Raw genomic sequence first — 15,525 nt, forward strand, 5'->3', positions numbered from 1 at the left:
ACCTTGCCCACTATCCCCTTAGTACTGCCACAGCCTCCTTCGCTTTAACCTCTGAGTTATAGAAGTGGGTATGTCCTCCTACTACTATCTATAACTTAGTGGGGTCATCAGATATGCCTGGGCACCCTTGGCTTGAAAAGGGGAAATCATCTGTTGCAGCCTCCATCTACCTTTCAACTGTTATGTGGCAAAAATCTGGCCTTGCAAAGGCAGCTACATCATCACCTTTCTGCTTAGTTTCTGGTTTGGTTTTCTCCCAGATATTTTGGCATAGTAGATAGTTCCCAAAATAAACCAAAATGGCTCTAGGTTTCGTATCTGGCACAGCTGGGTTTTTCATGTTGAAGGGGATTGGGTGAGCATGTTGGACTTCTTGTTGCCAATTCCACCCTTCCAGGTCAGGAAATGCCTTATCCAGCAGCTTGGTCATATATAGCCGCACGTCGGTGCCTTCTCGACCCTCCGGAAGGCCTAGAAAGTGCAAATTGTTGCACCGTTGGCGGTTTTCTTGTTTCTCCAGCTTCCCTTGAATGTCCGTCAGTCTAGCCTCTTGCGCCTCTGACTGTGTCTGAACCCCTGAAATGTCCTCCTCTAGAACTCTGTTAGCTGCTCGCTGATATTATTACAAACATTCACCACTTTCCGTTTGTTGTCTTGTCTTGTCTCTTACCGATGAGACATAATTGCTTGTAATATAACATCCAGTGTTGAGACCGATTTATCTTGAGGATCGGCATCAAAGTTCCGTGCGGAACCCCCACTTAGTTGTAAGGTCGGAGAGTAGTCCCAGTTAGGATCTCCTTGCCCTCCTTTTTTCATAGTTGTATCTTTCCCTAGCTGGCTAGACCTTCTTCGTGCTTTGTGTAAAGTTGTTGCAGAGTCTACCGTGCTAGCATAGCTCTCGCTAGATCCTGTCAATGATATAGACTCGTCCCCCGAGCCAGTGACGTCCGACACGGAGTAGAAACAGTCTGTCGCTTCTGAATCATTTCCTTTTTTTCTGCCTGGCTCTCTCTACTGCCTTGTGTTTTACTGAGCCCTACCCCATCAAAGAGGATAGTAGGGTATTATAAGGCTAGTAGTACATCCTCCTGAGTAATTTATTTTATATAGGGGGTTCTTTTCTGGAGCTGGTTCTACCCGCTTGCCCTCCATTTGTTGGAGGTTGCTGGGTACTGCTCCTGCTTGTGCATGGGGTTATGGAGGGCCATTGATTATTAGATCGCTATTCTTAAAGCTGGCTGCGTCCCCCTCTGCTTCTTTTGCCTATTTTGGCCCTTCCATACTTTCCCCTCCACTCTCTCCACTCCCACTGCATAACTGCTGCTGCCTGGTACCTGCAGTCATGATCTCTATGTTCCCAGTGTCCATTGTTTTCGATTCCCTCGCCGCTGCTCCCCAAGCTCCCTCAGTGATTTCCATGCTCCCTACGAGGGTGCATGCTTCAGGGGCTCCATCTGGCTCACTGAGCACTGCACTTTTTCTTCTTCCGGATCCCCTCAGCAGGTCCGCATCTGTGTGACCGGGCAGACGTTGCTGGCACGTGGCTCCGTTTTTCCTCTACCCCTCCGAGGTGAGCTCGTTCCGGATCACACCCGGGGCTCTGCATCCCAAACGACACACCTTTCCTGCCCCTAGCTCGACGTCAGTGCCCGTAGCTGCAACTCCGGTGCCCTCTATCCCTGGGCCGTTGCCAGCCGTGGTCATCAATCCCCTTCCTGGCGCTCTAGAGTGAGCAGACTTCGGCTTCATGATGCACAGTGACTGGTAGTTTGGGTGGCGCAGTTTCCTAGAGCGATACTTAATTTGCAGTGAGTAGATGACGGTTCTTGTTGCCCCGCAGTTATTGTATCCTCTGTCGGGCAGCTGTGCATCCACTCTGCCAAAACTCTTTGTAGGGTGCTCAGAATTAGCCATAGAGGTAGCAACATCCTCTCCTTTTCACCCGCTCCATATAGGTTTTATCTGGGCTCATAGATCATGGTGCTGCGATCTGCAGTGGTCACCTCAGACGACCGCCATCTTGCTTCCCAATCTCACTGCTGGACATTGCATATAATAGGGAATTAGATCTACACCTGAAACAAAAAGTGTTAGTATTATTCTGAACATTCTTTGCCCTTACCGTACACAGCATTAACATTCAATGCTTTTGGCCAGATCATCAACCTCTGACAATGGAGGGTCTCTGCGACTGAGTAGCCTTTCTTGTATATTTTTTGAAAAGCAGATATTTACAAATTGAACTTGACTGTATATGTCAAAGGATGCAACAAAATTACATGTAGCAGCTCTTCAACAGTTTCTTCAGTTGTTTGTTTCTTCTTGAAAAAATTAAATCACTCCAATGGAACACTAGGTTGTTCTGAGAATTTGATTTAAATCTTCTAATCGCTTCTGAGTACTCATTAGAATCCCTGGATTGCCCAGATGTGGCAGCAGCCAGAGGAAAATTATCAAAACTTGCTGCCCTTCATTTTCCAAATGACTAAACAGAATACCAGCCTTTCTTTTAGGTTCAAAGCCATCTGCTCCAACTGCGATTAAATAGTTCTAAAAAAAATCTTAACCAAGCATTTCACTTAATCAAAGGCTTGCCAGGAAGTTGAAGAAATGGTGAGATCTGAGCTAAATTTTAAGAAGCCATTATAAACAATTGTTTAAGATGCCACCAACCAATGAAGAGTTGAAATAGGTAATGACACAGTTCTGAGAAGCCAATAAGTATTTCCAAGTTCCCTTGAGCAAAAACAAACAAAAGCTCTCAAGTTATAAAGAAATGTTGCTGTAAACTTGAAATATCCAAGGCAATCTAGCACTGGCATTGAAATATAAGGGTGTTGGCACAATGCTCATAACTTTAAACAGAAACAGATTAGACAAGTAAACTTAGTGCCAGGAGGACATATGTGCATGCAGTTAAGTATTTACATGTAGGACAGGCATGTAAACTAAAGAAATGGTCTCAAGCGCATACACAAGCACGGTGGCTCATCCGTGCTGATGAAGAAGCGGAGCACACAGAGCAGAAATGAGGAAGTGGGTGGAGCGGCACTCGAAATAGCCCCAAAAAAGCCTTTTTCTGTGTGGTCTCCAGAAAGTACAGGAGAAGCACTCATTGGGTAACGTCTTCAGCGAGTTAAATGGTACCTACGATTGCGTAGGTTATCTAGAGTACGCTGTAGACCCCAAATTCTCAAAGGTCTCACATTTCTTTATAAATCATCTCCAAAAGTTACATAAAAACTTCTGGACACAGGCGGAGATATGTACAGTGTTTATTTTGTGAAGTATAAGGTAATAAATAAGGACCCCCACATGCAGCCTGTCCTCATGCATCAGACGCTCAACGAAGACTGAGCAACCAATGCAGGACAGCAGCGCGGGCCATAAAGAAGTAACTTAAAAGGAAACATAGCATTTACTTTTGACAAGTGAGCTTGCTTCGTAAAGCAGGAGCTCGTTCACTCATAACAAGTTCTTAAAGTTACCAAACACGCCATACATAACTACAATGTCTTATGGTACAAACGAAATACTGGACGCATCCATTTTATTCCATCCTCTTCCTAACTTCAATCAACTACCAGCCTTCTCCAACCATTCTACAGCAAGCCGACTCAGCATATGCATGCATCGTCACATCACGCCACTGCATCATACCCTTTCCTTTCACTCAGAGCAAACAGATGTGTTGTAAAATGTTGTGATGTCATCAGTGATCACACCACAGCTGGAAGGGGTTGAACTTCACTTTATTCAAGTCAGCCAGAACAGCAATGCTCCTTGCCAGGCAGCCCCACACATCTACTAAGGAATGCTGCTTGAGGTTTGAACTGGTTAGAGGCGGCAGACCCGAGAGCAGAGGACGGCCCGGGACCAGGGTTCGATTCCCGGCGCGGCAGGTTTCTGGACCAGGGTCAGCGGACTCGATAATTCTCTCGCCTCGGTGCCCACTCTGATCAGCGATCACACTCGGTAACTCTGGGCATTAGCTTGCCTCATCTTCACTAACGGCCCCACCAGACTGCCGGGGATGCCTGGTCTCACCCTGGAGATACCCAATAAGGGACCATCTCTCAGGGAAGCCAGGAAGGGTTTCGCAGCGGTCGAAGCACCTTGGGACCCTACGGGTAAGTAGTGCGCTATATAAATGCCTATACATTTACATTTACATTTACAATAGTGAGGAATCCTCAAGTCATAGAACACTAGGTTGCATTCCAGAAATTTGTTACAATTAGAAAAGGGATACAGACAGTGACCAGAAACACCACTGCAAATCAGATATAATACAGTGATTTTTATGGAAAAAGTAACTGGACAATTATAATACCACAAATGAACTATTTTACACAATACTCTAGTCAGTTGGGAGTACACCCTCGCCTGTTCCCACTCCAAACCTGGGCAAGGGATGAATGCTGCCCACAGATACCTTGTCCACTTCACTATTGACAACATATTAGATGCAACACCAATGCACTAGTATCTAATTCTCTCTAATCTGTATTGATCTAGGCCGGACCCTACAGAGCCACAATCATAAATGTGCTGATAAGGAACAGCTATCTATTAGCAGAGATGCTAATACACTTTGTAAACAGTTCACCCTACTGGCGGTTTGGTTTCCATCATGGTTACTTTACTCCAATCCAATAACTGCCTGAAAATTAGCTTTATGCTAATACCTTTGATTACCAACTTTTTATTTTCATGAATGGTATATACAACTGCTACGCAAATATTCTTCTCAAGTAGTTCACCATAATATAATTGATGTTATGGTTTTTATCATGGTAACTTTATTTCAAATTGAGAACTGACCTTCAATTAGTGTTATGCTAATGCTTTGATATTACCACACTTATTCCTATTTTGGCTACTGTACACATGCCTTTCTGTTACATTTGTGTGAGCCCTCTTTCACTGTTTAGCTAACTTACTAAAAGATCTAATACAGGGCTCTCCAAAGTCGGTCTTGAAGGGCTGGAGCCATGCCAGATTTTTAAGATAACTGCATTTATCTAAATGGAGATATGCTAAAAATCTGGCATGGATCCGACCCTCCAGGACCGTCTTTGGAGAACCCTGATTAATAAGTACTTGCACCATGGCAGTGCAGCTCTGCTCTGTTCATTAACCTTTCCTGTAATTGGACAACCTGTTCTTCTCCCTTTCTAATATAGCTGACATACTTTGAATTTAAAGTTTGCCATAATGCTCTCCTTAATATGGTTGACACACCTTCTGCTGACTTCTCTATTCATAACAGTTCAGTATAACAAGACTGTTTTACTTCCAGTATGGCCAATGCACTGGATTTCCCACATATGCACAAGTCTTTGCTGCTCTTCTCCAATGTCCTTGCTACTTTAGCACTTATATACCTTCACCTCCTGCTCATTTTGTCCACAACACACAGGTCCGTACTGCCTGCTCCACAAGTTGTGACTTTTATAGCAGCAGAAGAGAAGCTTTTGTTTCTTATAGATGTCACAACTCCCCTGTTACCAATACATTAGGTTTTCACTTCACTCATGTGCTAGGGTTGCCACAATGGTCGGGTTTTACTGGCCTGGCCAGTGTTTTTCTATGGAGGCCAGCAAAACAAAAAGTGGCGCCCCTACACATACCTTCTCTTCCTCATTTTACCACAAGCCTAGCTTTTTCTTGACTTCATAGGAGGTATCATAGCCCTATAGCGTTCACCGATTGACAGTGTGAACGTGGATGTCCTGAGGCGGAATCCGGGACCGGCATGTGAGCGTGTGTTGAGCTTGCGACATTTCATTTTAATTGCACTTGCACTAGCGATCGTTTTTAGCACTACTAGCTGAATTTTAAAAATTGGGTTATCGCGCTCCCTGCGCAGGCATTACCCGCTGTAAATCTTAAACCACCCACCATGAAGTGTGTTCTTCCCCATTGCAGCCGATTAGGTGCTGCTCGGGGTGTATCATTTCAGGCGCCATCTTGGGTGAGGTGAGGAGCAGACGAGCGGTCTAGTGCTCGGCCCCACCCGCCCTCACAGGCATAAAATGGTTCCCCCTTTTCGGAAGCACAGCGGACCCGCAGGCGGCGCGCCAAAGTCAAGCCCGTCTGTGCTCGTCCGCGCCCAAACGGGACCCTGGGCCAGGCATGCTGCCCGTTTGATCTCATATTCCCGCCATCATCTTTTGACTTACAACAAAGGCAATGGCCACATACTAAGGGATACATACAGCAAGGCTAAGAGACTAGGGATCTTGGCAGATTGCACCACACTCGGTGAAATCCCCACTACACCGTCCATTGGCCCCTACAGTCAGGTTGAGTCTGCTTCCCATCCTTGCTCCTTGGCCATCTTTTATTTAAACACCCGCTCCCTCGTTTAACACCAGCAGGACATTTTTCTACTGTTGATTATTGAGCACCCTGACATCCTTTTATTAACTGAGACCTGGCTGACCCCAGACTCTGCCCCCGATATAATAGCAGCACTTCCCCCGAATTACTATATTATACATGTGGACCGTGTTTCAGGTAAATCTGGTGGGGGGGTGGCAGCAATTATTCATTCTAAGTTACCACCCTCACCTGCCTCAATTTGCCGGACACAGATAACTTAGGGGGTCATTAGGATGGAGGATTTTCCGCATCCTCCGGGCCGGCGGAAGCCACCGCCGGCCCGGAGGATGCGGAAAATCCTCTGCGGACCCACCAGGACCCACCGCCAAATTAGGATAGCTGGTGGGTCCTGGTTTAGGTCCACAGCTTTTCCGCCGCGGCTGGCTTACAACCGCGGCGGAAAAGCCCTAAAATGGTGAAGGTGTCTCTTAGACACCGTCAGCCAGATTAGGATGCGCTTTTGAACATGCTTTTCCGCGGCGGCTTTTCCGCCGTGGAAAAGCATGTGTAACTGCACTGCAGGGGCCCATTCCGGGCCCCCTAGGTGTAGTGGGGGGTGGGGGTGCACATGGGGGTACCTATGGTACCCCCCTGCATTTGCGTGCACAATGCAGCAGGCACCGCGCGGTGCCTGCTGCTTTGTGCACGCAAATGCGGTGCTTGCATTTTTAACATTGCCGCGGGTGCAGCTTGAAGCTCCACCCGCAGCAATGTTAAAAATAGAGGATGTGACCGCCACCCTGGCGGTCACATCCTAATCTGCACAGAGGGAACGCCGCAGCACATGCGGACGTTCCCTCATGCTCTGGGGTCGCGGACGGACTCAAGTCCGTCCGCGATCCTAATGACCCCCTTAGTCTTAAAACTCGAAACTCTAAATACTACCATTTCGTGTGTACTTCTGTATCGACCCCCTAATTCCATGCCATCCTTTCCTTTAATGTTTAGTGAGCAAATTGCTAACTTAGCTATGGAACATGCCAGGATTTTTCTGGTAGGTGACTTTAATTACTGGTTTAACGACCCCTTGGAAGGCCCCCACTCAAGTGAGCTTACTGAGCTTCTCACAAACCTGAACTTCTCACAACAAGTGCTTTCGCCAACCCATTGTAAAGGACATATATTGGACCAGATTTGGTCCAACTTTTCCTTAACCACAACCCCAACAACTATTCCTTTCCTTTGGTCGGACCACCTCCTTCTTAAATTTAAACTTACCTGCTTCCCTACTAAGTCAACTGCTACCTTAGCCGGAAGTAGAGCAAGGAAATGGAATACATTAGACAAACCAGAGTTTCTAAATACATTAGCTAACACTGTCCCACCTTCTCACCCTGACATCAATTCATCCGAATCCAACCTTGCTGGTTGGCTTCAAGCAGCAAGCGACATCCATGTACCTTACAAGGAAATCAAACAGGCTCGGCGCACAGATGCCCAACAATGGTTTTCGCAAGAATTAAAAGCAATGAAACTGTCCCTGCGCCAACTAGAGCAACAGTGGCGTCGCAGCTATTCTCCTTACCTAAAATCCAGATTCATCACGGCCAGGAAAGACTACATGAAGGCCATTCTCGCCACAAAAGCTGCTTATTTTTCCTCCCGCATTCTCAACTCGTCAGATAGACCTTAAGATTTTTTTTCAATTCTGAATGAGTTGACTAATTTAGACAGTGTCCGTCCTAGTGTGACTCCAATCCAGATTTTCTGTGATGCACTTAATGGTTATTTCATCGACAAAATTGTGAACATCAAAGAGAGTATCCCAAAATCCCTTATTAAAACCTCATCTGAAATTCATACCACTACCAACACGGTCCTACTTAATAGCTTTCCCACTATTACCCCAGAACAATTCCAGGAGCTGTTGGTAAGAGTCAAATATGGTGCCCCCTCGGACAAATGTCCCCCTTACACCCTCAAAGAGTGCCTCTCCGCTCTTCCGACTTTGGCCTACACTCTGCTGAATGACTCCCTTACCTCGGGCCTAGTATCCCTTGCTTTCAAGGAAGCGACGGTCCTACCACTCCTGAAGAAACCCAGGGCTGACCCAACTTGCATGGCAAACTATCGCCCAATCTCTCTGCTCCCTTTTTTGACAAAGGTAATGGAGGCTCACGTCGCGAGATGCCTGTCCAATTTTTTGGAGGGATCTAACTGCCTCGAACCCCACCAGGCAGGATTTCGTCCTGCCAATTCAACAGAGTCAGTGGTAGTCACGGTCCTAGACACGCTCCGGGACTGTGCTGACAGACGTTCCCCCCAGGCCTTGGTGCTGCTAGATCTGTCGGGCGCGTTTGACACGGTCGACCATAACATCTTAATCGACCGTGTCAACCGGGCCGGCATCGGGGGCTTAGCTGCCTGTTGGCTGAAGTCCTTCTTAGAGAACCGATCCCAGGCGGTTCGTCTTGGAGATCTGGCCGTAACTAAACAGACCATCACTTGCGGAGTCCCACAGGGCTCTTAGCTGTCACCCCACCTGTTTAATCTCTATATTCTTCCTCTAATCCAGGCCTTAAGAGACAAACAGGTGACGGTGTTTAATTACGCAGACGACCTGCAACTGCTCTTTACCATCGACAACTCTATTTCCTCTCTTTCCCATTTTCAGTCTACTATGAGGTTCATCCAAACTTGGATGAACCAAAATCATTTAAAACTAAACCCATGAAAAACCGAGCTGGTGCTCACAGGAGACAGCGCTAAACACTGGGGCCCACATTACTGGCCGTCAGATATGGGTCAAGCCCCAATCCCCTCCTCCTCAGCAAAGACACTCGGAGTCACCCTGAAGAGTGATCTTTCACTAAAAGCACAAGTGGGTCAGGTGGTCTCCAAGTGCTTTTTCCAGGTCAGGAAAATCCGGAAGGTGCAACGCTTCTTCACCCCAGAGGCCATCATCCAGGTGGTGATCGCCACCGTGCTCTCCCACCTGGATTATGAAAACTCCATATACCTAGGCCTACCCCTCTATCTGCTGAGGCGCCTTCAGATGGTGCAGAACTACACGGCTAGACTGATCACGGCACAACCTAGATGCCTTGCTTAAGAACCTCCATTGGCTCCCCATGGCCCAATGTTGCTCCTTCAAAACCGGCTGCATGATCTTCAAGTCTCTCCACTGCATAATCCCTAAATTTATTGACAAACTCATCACTAGGCATATCCCTTCCCGCAATCTGCGCTCAGACCATCTGGCCCTCCTCCAGATACCTGCCTTCAAACGCAAGCTTACTGGAGGCTGCAGATTTGCTGATCTGGCATCCCGTCTGTGGAATACCTTTCCCTTTGAGATCCGGACCAGCCCGGACCTCATGTCATTTAGGAAAGCATTAAAAACCTGGCTTTTCAGACAAGCATACTAGTAATCCCAACACATTCATGTCCTCAGGCTTCGTTCTCTGTCTATTATCAGCCCCAGGAAACCAATCGGTGGCAGTGCGCTTAACAAATCATTTTTAACATAACATAACATAACATAACATAACATAACATAACATAACATAACATAACATAACATAACTATAGCATATACCCCAGCTGCTCTTGCTTTTTGAAGACTGAGATTCTACTTCATTATAGTATACAGGTTACTACTGGTGTTCCCAGAATGCATTGTGACAGATTTTGGCTATTGCAGCAATACTCTCTGATATGATGAGATCATCATATCTACTAATCCACATATGTAAGAAGTCATGTATGCCACCTATGCCCTTACACCTTGAGAACACTTACTAACTTAGCTTAGCATTACTACCTCATCAACTCTCCATCTTGCTCCTAGAAACAGTTTGACTAAAAATAACTAATACAGCCCCTCTCAAGAAACTATTTTACTCCAGTATGGAATGCAAGATCATACTCTTCAGTAACTTGTCAAGATTTACAGGCACATAGATGTCTATGATATCAGACCACCTTATGTCCTCTAACATGTGGTGACTTTCAGGAATGTTTTCACTTCCTCCCTCAACAATGAGTTCTTCTCAATATTAATCTTTGCTTACTCTTTGCTCAAATCCCTGATTACTAACAGATACACTTGCCCTGGCAACCTTTCTTCTCTTTTATCACTTATCCTAAATGGGTTGGTTAATGACTCAATGTGTGTGCACGTGGTTACTGCACAAACATGGCTTTGCAAAAGATCACTACTTGCTCACCCCAACTTTGATTTCTTTGTACAAAATACTACAAAAACCAAGATAAAAAATAGGAAATGTGAAATCTCTATACAGTGTCAGTTATACTTTATTATCCTGGACTTACAGCTTTGAAGAATTCCCTAAAGAGATTAAACTTATGTTGGCTGCCATATTGATATTCTGTGTATATTAGGAGCCCTGCTGGGATTAGCACAAGGCTAACTAAAAGGAGGTGTTTGCTCTATGCAGAAAGAAGGGAACTCAGGTAGAGGGGTTTAGTGTTCACAAGAGAGTACATGAAAGCTCAGAAGGAGAGTGGGACAGAAGTTGAGTACCAGAGCGAATTAACCCCTTCACTGCGGCGGCTATTCTGCCGCAGTGCTAAGGGGGTGGGGGGGGCCGCGCGGCGGTCCCGTGCTCGTGACGGAACCGCTCTGTCACGGCACGTGGGTGAGCTGTGCTTGTGACGGAACGGTTCCGTCACGGCTCCGCCCGCGCTACAGAACGTTAGCGCAGGCGCGGAATTCGCGCCACGCAGGCGCAGCGAGAGGGCCGTGACGGAACCGTTCCGTCACCAGCACAGCCCACCTGAGGCTCGTGATGGAACGGTTCCATCACGAGCATGGGAGGGGTTAAACAAACTGAGAACTGGAAACTGGTCATGAACTGGGAAATCCAACAAAGAGAAATTCGTTATACAATACAAATACAAACTACAAACAACAAGAAGGAACAAGCCGGTCAACAATAGACAAACTATCATAAATAATAGTTTGCTTGCTGATCTTCTACCTCTGTGAGGTAAAAAATCTCACATTAAGGCAAGGGGCACTAAATCCCACAGAGTCTTAGAAGACCAGACACTCAAATGGAAGAAGAGCAGAGCGAGACTCTGTGCAAGAGGCTTCAGGCCTCAGAATTTCACTGGCACCCTTGGTAACAATGATCAAGGTTTCACTGCAGACACAAGAAGAGTACAGAAGTAAACACTGAATACAGAACTGGGTTCAGGGGAAAGCTGGACAGGAATTGAAAAACAGGAACAGGACTGGGCTAGAAGTTCATACACAGAACTATGAATCCTGGAGTCAAGAAGGGAAATCAATAACAAAGGCAGGGCAGATGTTTGCAGAGAACACCAGAAAGCAATACAAGGGGTCTGCATAAAACCAGGAGAGATCAGGAAGTATGTGGGCTGAATTAGAAACAATAGGAACCACAAAGACAGAAATAACAAGAAGGAGAAACAGCTAAAAGTAATAGCAAAAAACAGGAAATTGTGAACAAGTAATAGGGGAAACAGAATCAAAGAGCAAACCTGGAAGCATAGCAGCCTCACCCTTAAGGACTGTTGTGAGCCTCTGCACACTGAAGTCAAAGAGCAGAAATAGCTAAAAGCTCAGGGGAGGGACAAAGCTGCAGGTGCAAGGAATTAGCCAAGTGCTAGAAATCATGGATTCACCAAGAAGGGAAGGCTGCGCTGAGACTAGGCAAGGGAAAGACCATGAAAACCATAAAGCACAAGAAGGAAAACAGGAAAGCCTAAAACAAGAGTACTGATTGGAGCTGGGAAAGAGAAATGTCCAGAGTGAATATCTGAAGGGGTCAGAATATCCACAGGATTAAGATATAGTACAATGCTCTACCCGTAGAACATGATCTAGAAAGGGTTTGGTGACAGAGGGAAGTATAAGGACATGATGCAACTGGAAGGTTGTGTGAAAGCCTTGACTGAGATATGATGTCAAGCTGGGAATGCAAGATGTTGGAAAGTGTTCTGTCATATACTGATGTAAAGGTTAGACCCCACAGTGCCTTCATGAGTGCCAACTAGCAACGGTATGGGATAATCCTAACAGTATAGTAACAGCCGTCTCTTTACATGATATCACACTTGCATAACTGATGGACTGGTGCTTCTTGGTACATGTAAACTTATTGACTTACTAATGTAGGTGTGCGCCTGTTAAAATTGCTATGCATTTCCATCATAATTGCTATTGTAGTGCTGGGATTGGAATTCTCTCCAACAGTGTCACCCTGGCACCCCTGGTGACAATGGGTGAAATGATTCAGTACCTCCCATCTCTATTAACATCAGCCTCATTATTTTGCAACTGTATTGCTATATCTGGATGAGTATGACATTCTGTCTACTGCTGTCTTTGTAATAGATTACAGGTCTAGCAGTAGGTGACATATCTCAGTGCTCAATTTTGGCACCTTGCCTGTTCAACATCTATGTACAATGATGAGTATATGACAATCTGGCTCACAAAGATCTGATTGTGGACTTCTTTGATGGCAAAGCTAAACTTTTCATGTAACTCTAACGCCCCACTTTTGACACAGAACATGTGCACCAGTCTAGTCTAAGGGATGTGTTCTGTGACAGTCAGGGTTCTGATCCACCCTGACGGCAATCAGATGGTGGATATCAGCTATTCAACTGAAATTGAACCGTCACACATTGAAGCAAGTTCCTGCAGTCTTAGGGATTGATTATGAGTATGGCGAAAAGGGTCCTGCGATTGAAACTGTGTCTAATTCTCCACTCGCCTAGTTGGTGGTCCGCCCACTTTAATACGATATTGGTGAGTTGCTGAAGGAAAGGCCGTCAGAGTCTCGTCAATGCTGCCAGCCATTCACAAAACGCCTTGATGGTGGCAGGGGGAAAAGAAGCTGTCAGAGGGCGGAACAGACAATGTTACCACTGTTGGGATTGCGAGGTGCCTTTTCTGTCGATCCGACTGTGGCAGGGAGACCACCTGCTTTGAGTTGGGGAAATCGAAGGAAATTAGGTTTTTCACTACATCAACTTGACCCCAAAGAAAAGAAGCCTGTTGCCTATGAAATCCAGGTAAGTCAATTTCACACTTTTTACCCATTAACTGGACTGGGCAAATACGGTCCAGACTTCAGCAATGGGAAAGTACTGGCACAAGATATTTTCTCACACCTGTCATGCATATGTTTGCATTTTACAAATTTTTAATCACAACACATATGAAAAAATATTCCCCGCTGTCAGAAGCAGTGCAGCGAGGCCTGCGGTGACATCGTGAGGGCGAGAGACAGCCGACTAGACAGTGTTCTTAGGACTGCAACCACGCCGGAATTGTGGTAAGACCGCCAAACTCATAAACAGGCCCTTAAACTCTGCCCTTTAGCTTGTCTGTAGGGGTGAGTGCCCTGAATTATTGAAGCCAGATAGGATCCTACTTGAAAATGCTGCATCGAAACTACTGCTGAACCTTGGAAAATGCCATTGTATCTCAAGAGATTTTTTCTCATTCCATTAGTTTTCCGCTTTGCAAGATGGAATCTTTATTTGGAAGTACAATAGCCCACCACTACCAGATCGGAAATCAAAAGCCTACATCACAGCTCAGAAGACAATATTGAAATGTTTTGCCTCCAATGGTCCTTTTGTTGAAAGCTGTTGGTATGTTTTTTTGTCTTGCATGGGTCTCAAGTTGTGTTGTAATAGAGGATCTGGTTGCTAAGATATTTGGTGCCCAAGCCTAGTTTGATTTGTGGGATGTGCAAAGCATTCTGAAAACTATTACAATTTCTCTGCTAACCAGTACAGGGATTGGAGTCAAAAAGTTAGTACTCTGAATATTTTAGGGCTATCTCAAACCTTGCAACTCAGTTTTGTAGGAGTTGAAGTTGTTTCAAGATTTGTGTGGATGGGGCTTATGTCCATAAGATTTTAGGCATGATAACACCTTGCATGTACTAAATTTACTTTCAAATGGAAGCTGAGTTTGGGCCAGAATTGTTTAAGCATATGACTTTTTTGCCTGCAGTGTTGACTTGTAGCCGAATAGGATTCTGTTCCAAGATAATCACCAGGATTCCGAATTTAGGGCCCGATTAGGATAGTGGACGGACTTGAGTCCGCCCACGACCCCTGAGGAGGAGGGAACGTCCGCAGGGGCTGCGGCGTTCCCTCCGAGCAGATTAGGATGTGACCGCCAGGGTGGCAGTCACATCCACTATCCTTAACATTGCAGCGGGTGCATCTTCAAGCTGCACCCGCCGCAAGGTTAAAAATGCATGTTTCGCATTTGCATGCACAAAGCGGCAGGCACCGCCCGGTGCCTGCTGCTTTGTGCACGCAAATGCAGGGGGGGTACCCCCCATGTGCACCCCCCACCCCCCCTTCACCCAGGGGGCCCGCAACGGCCCCCCGAAGTGAAAGTCCGTATGCTTTTCCAGCATCCTAATATGGCTGGCGCTGTCTGATAGACACCGCTACCATATTAGAGCTTTTCCGCCGCTGTCGGAAGAGGACCGCAGCGGAAAAGCGGTGGACGGACTTCTCGTCCCCCCAGCCATCCTAATCTGGCAGGGGGACATTGAAGGCTCTGCTGCGGAGAATCCGCATCCTCCGGGCCGGCGGTGGGTACCGCCGGCCCAGAAGATGCGGATTCTCGGCGATCCTAATGAGGGCCTAAGTTGCAGGAATTTGAAGGTTACCCAGTGATGGTTGTTCTGGAATAGTATATCTCCTAAATTTGCCTTGCTGATGAGTATACCTTCCACTTTTGTCCACTGAGAACAGCTTTCCTTCACCTATTATTGAGTGCTTGGTGAAGCAGGTTGAAGTATTTCCTAGCTCTGTGCCTAGGCGTAGTATTATCTGACTATATTTTTTGTCTATTTATTCTTTTTAGATTTAATGTATGCTGCATTGATACAGGTTGACCTAGTTACGGGTGGGGAACAAAGAAAGGCACTTGGAATAATAATGGTGGTGGCATGGGGGTGTTCCACCATAGTTTTGACTCAAAAATATAACCTCACGATAATATCATGGTCAAAATATTGTGACTATAAAAATATCAAGAACTAAAATATTGAAGTTAGGTATACAGGTTTTTTTAAAACCATTTTATAGTTATTTCGAAGTTTAAATATAGTCTGCTTTAAAGGTAGTTTATGATGGTGTTTTTGTATAGTTTTATTTTTTTATTTT

The sequence above is a fragment of the Lissotriton vulgaris genome, unplaced genomic scaffold (assembly GCF_964263255.1).
Source record: "Lissotriton vulgaris unplaced genomic scaffold, aLisVul1.2 SCAFFOLD_2027, whole genome shotgun sequence".
Classification (NCBI taxonomy): domain Eukaryota; kingdom Metazoa; phylum Chordata; class Amphibia; order Caudata; family Salamandridae; genus Lissotriton; species Lissotriton vulgaris.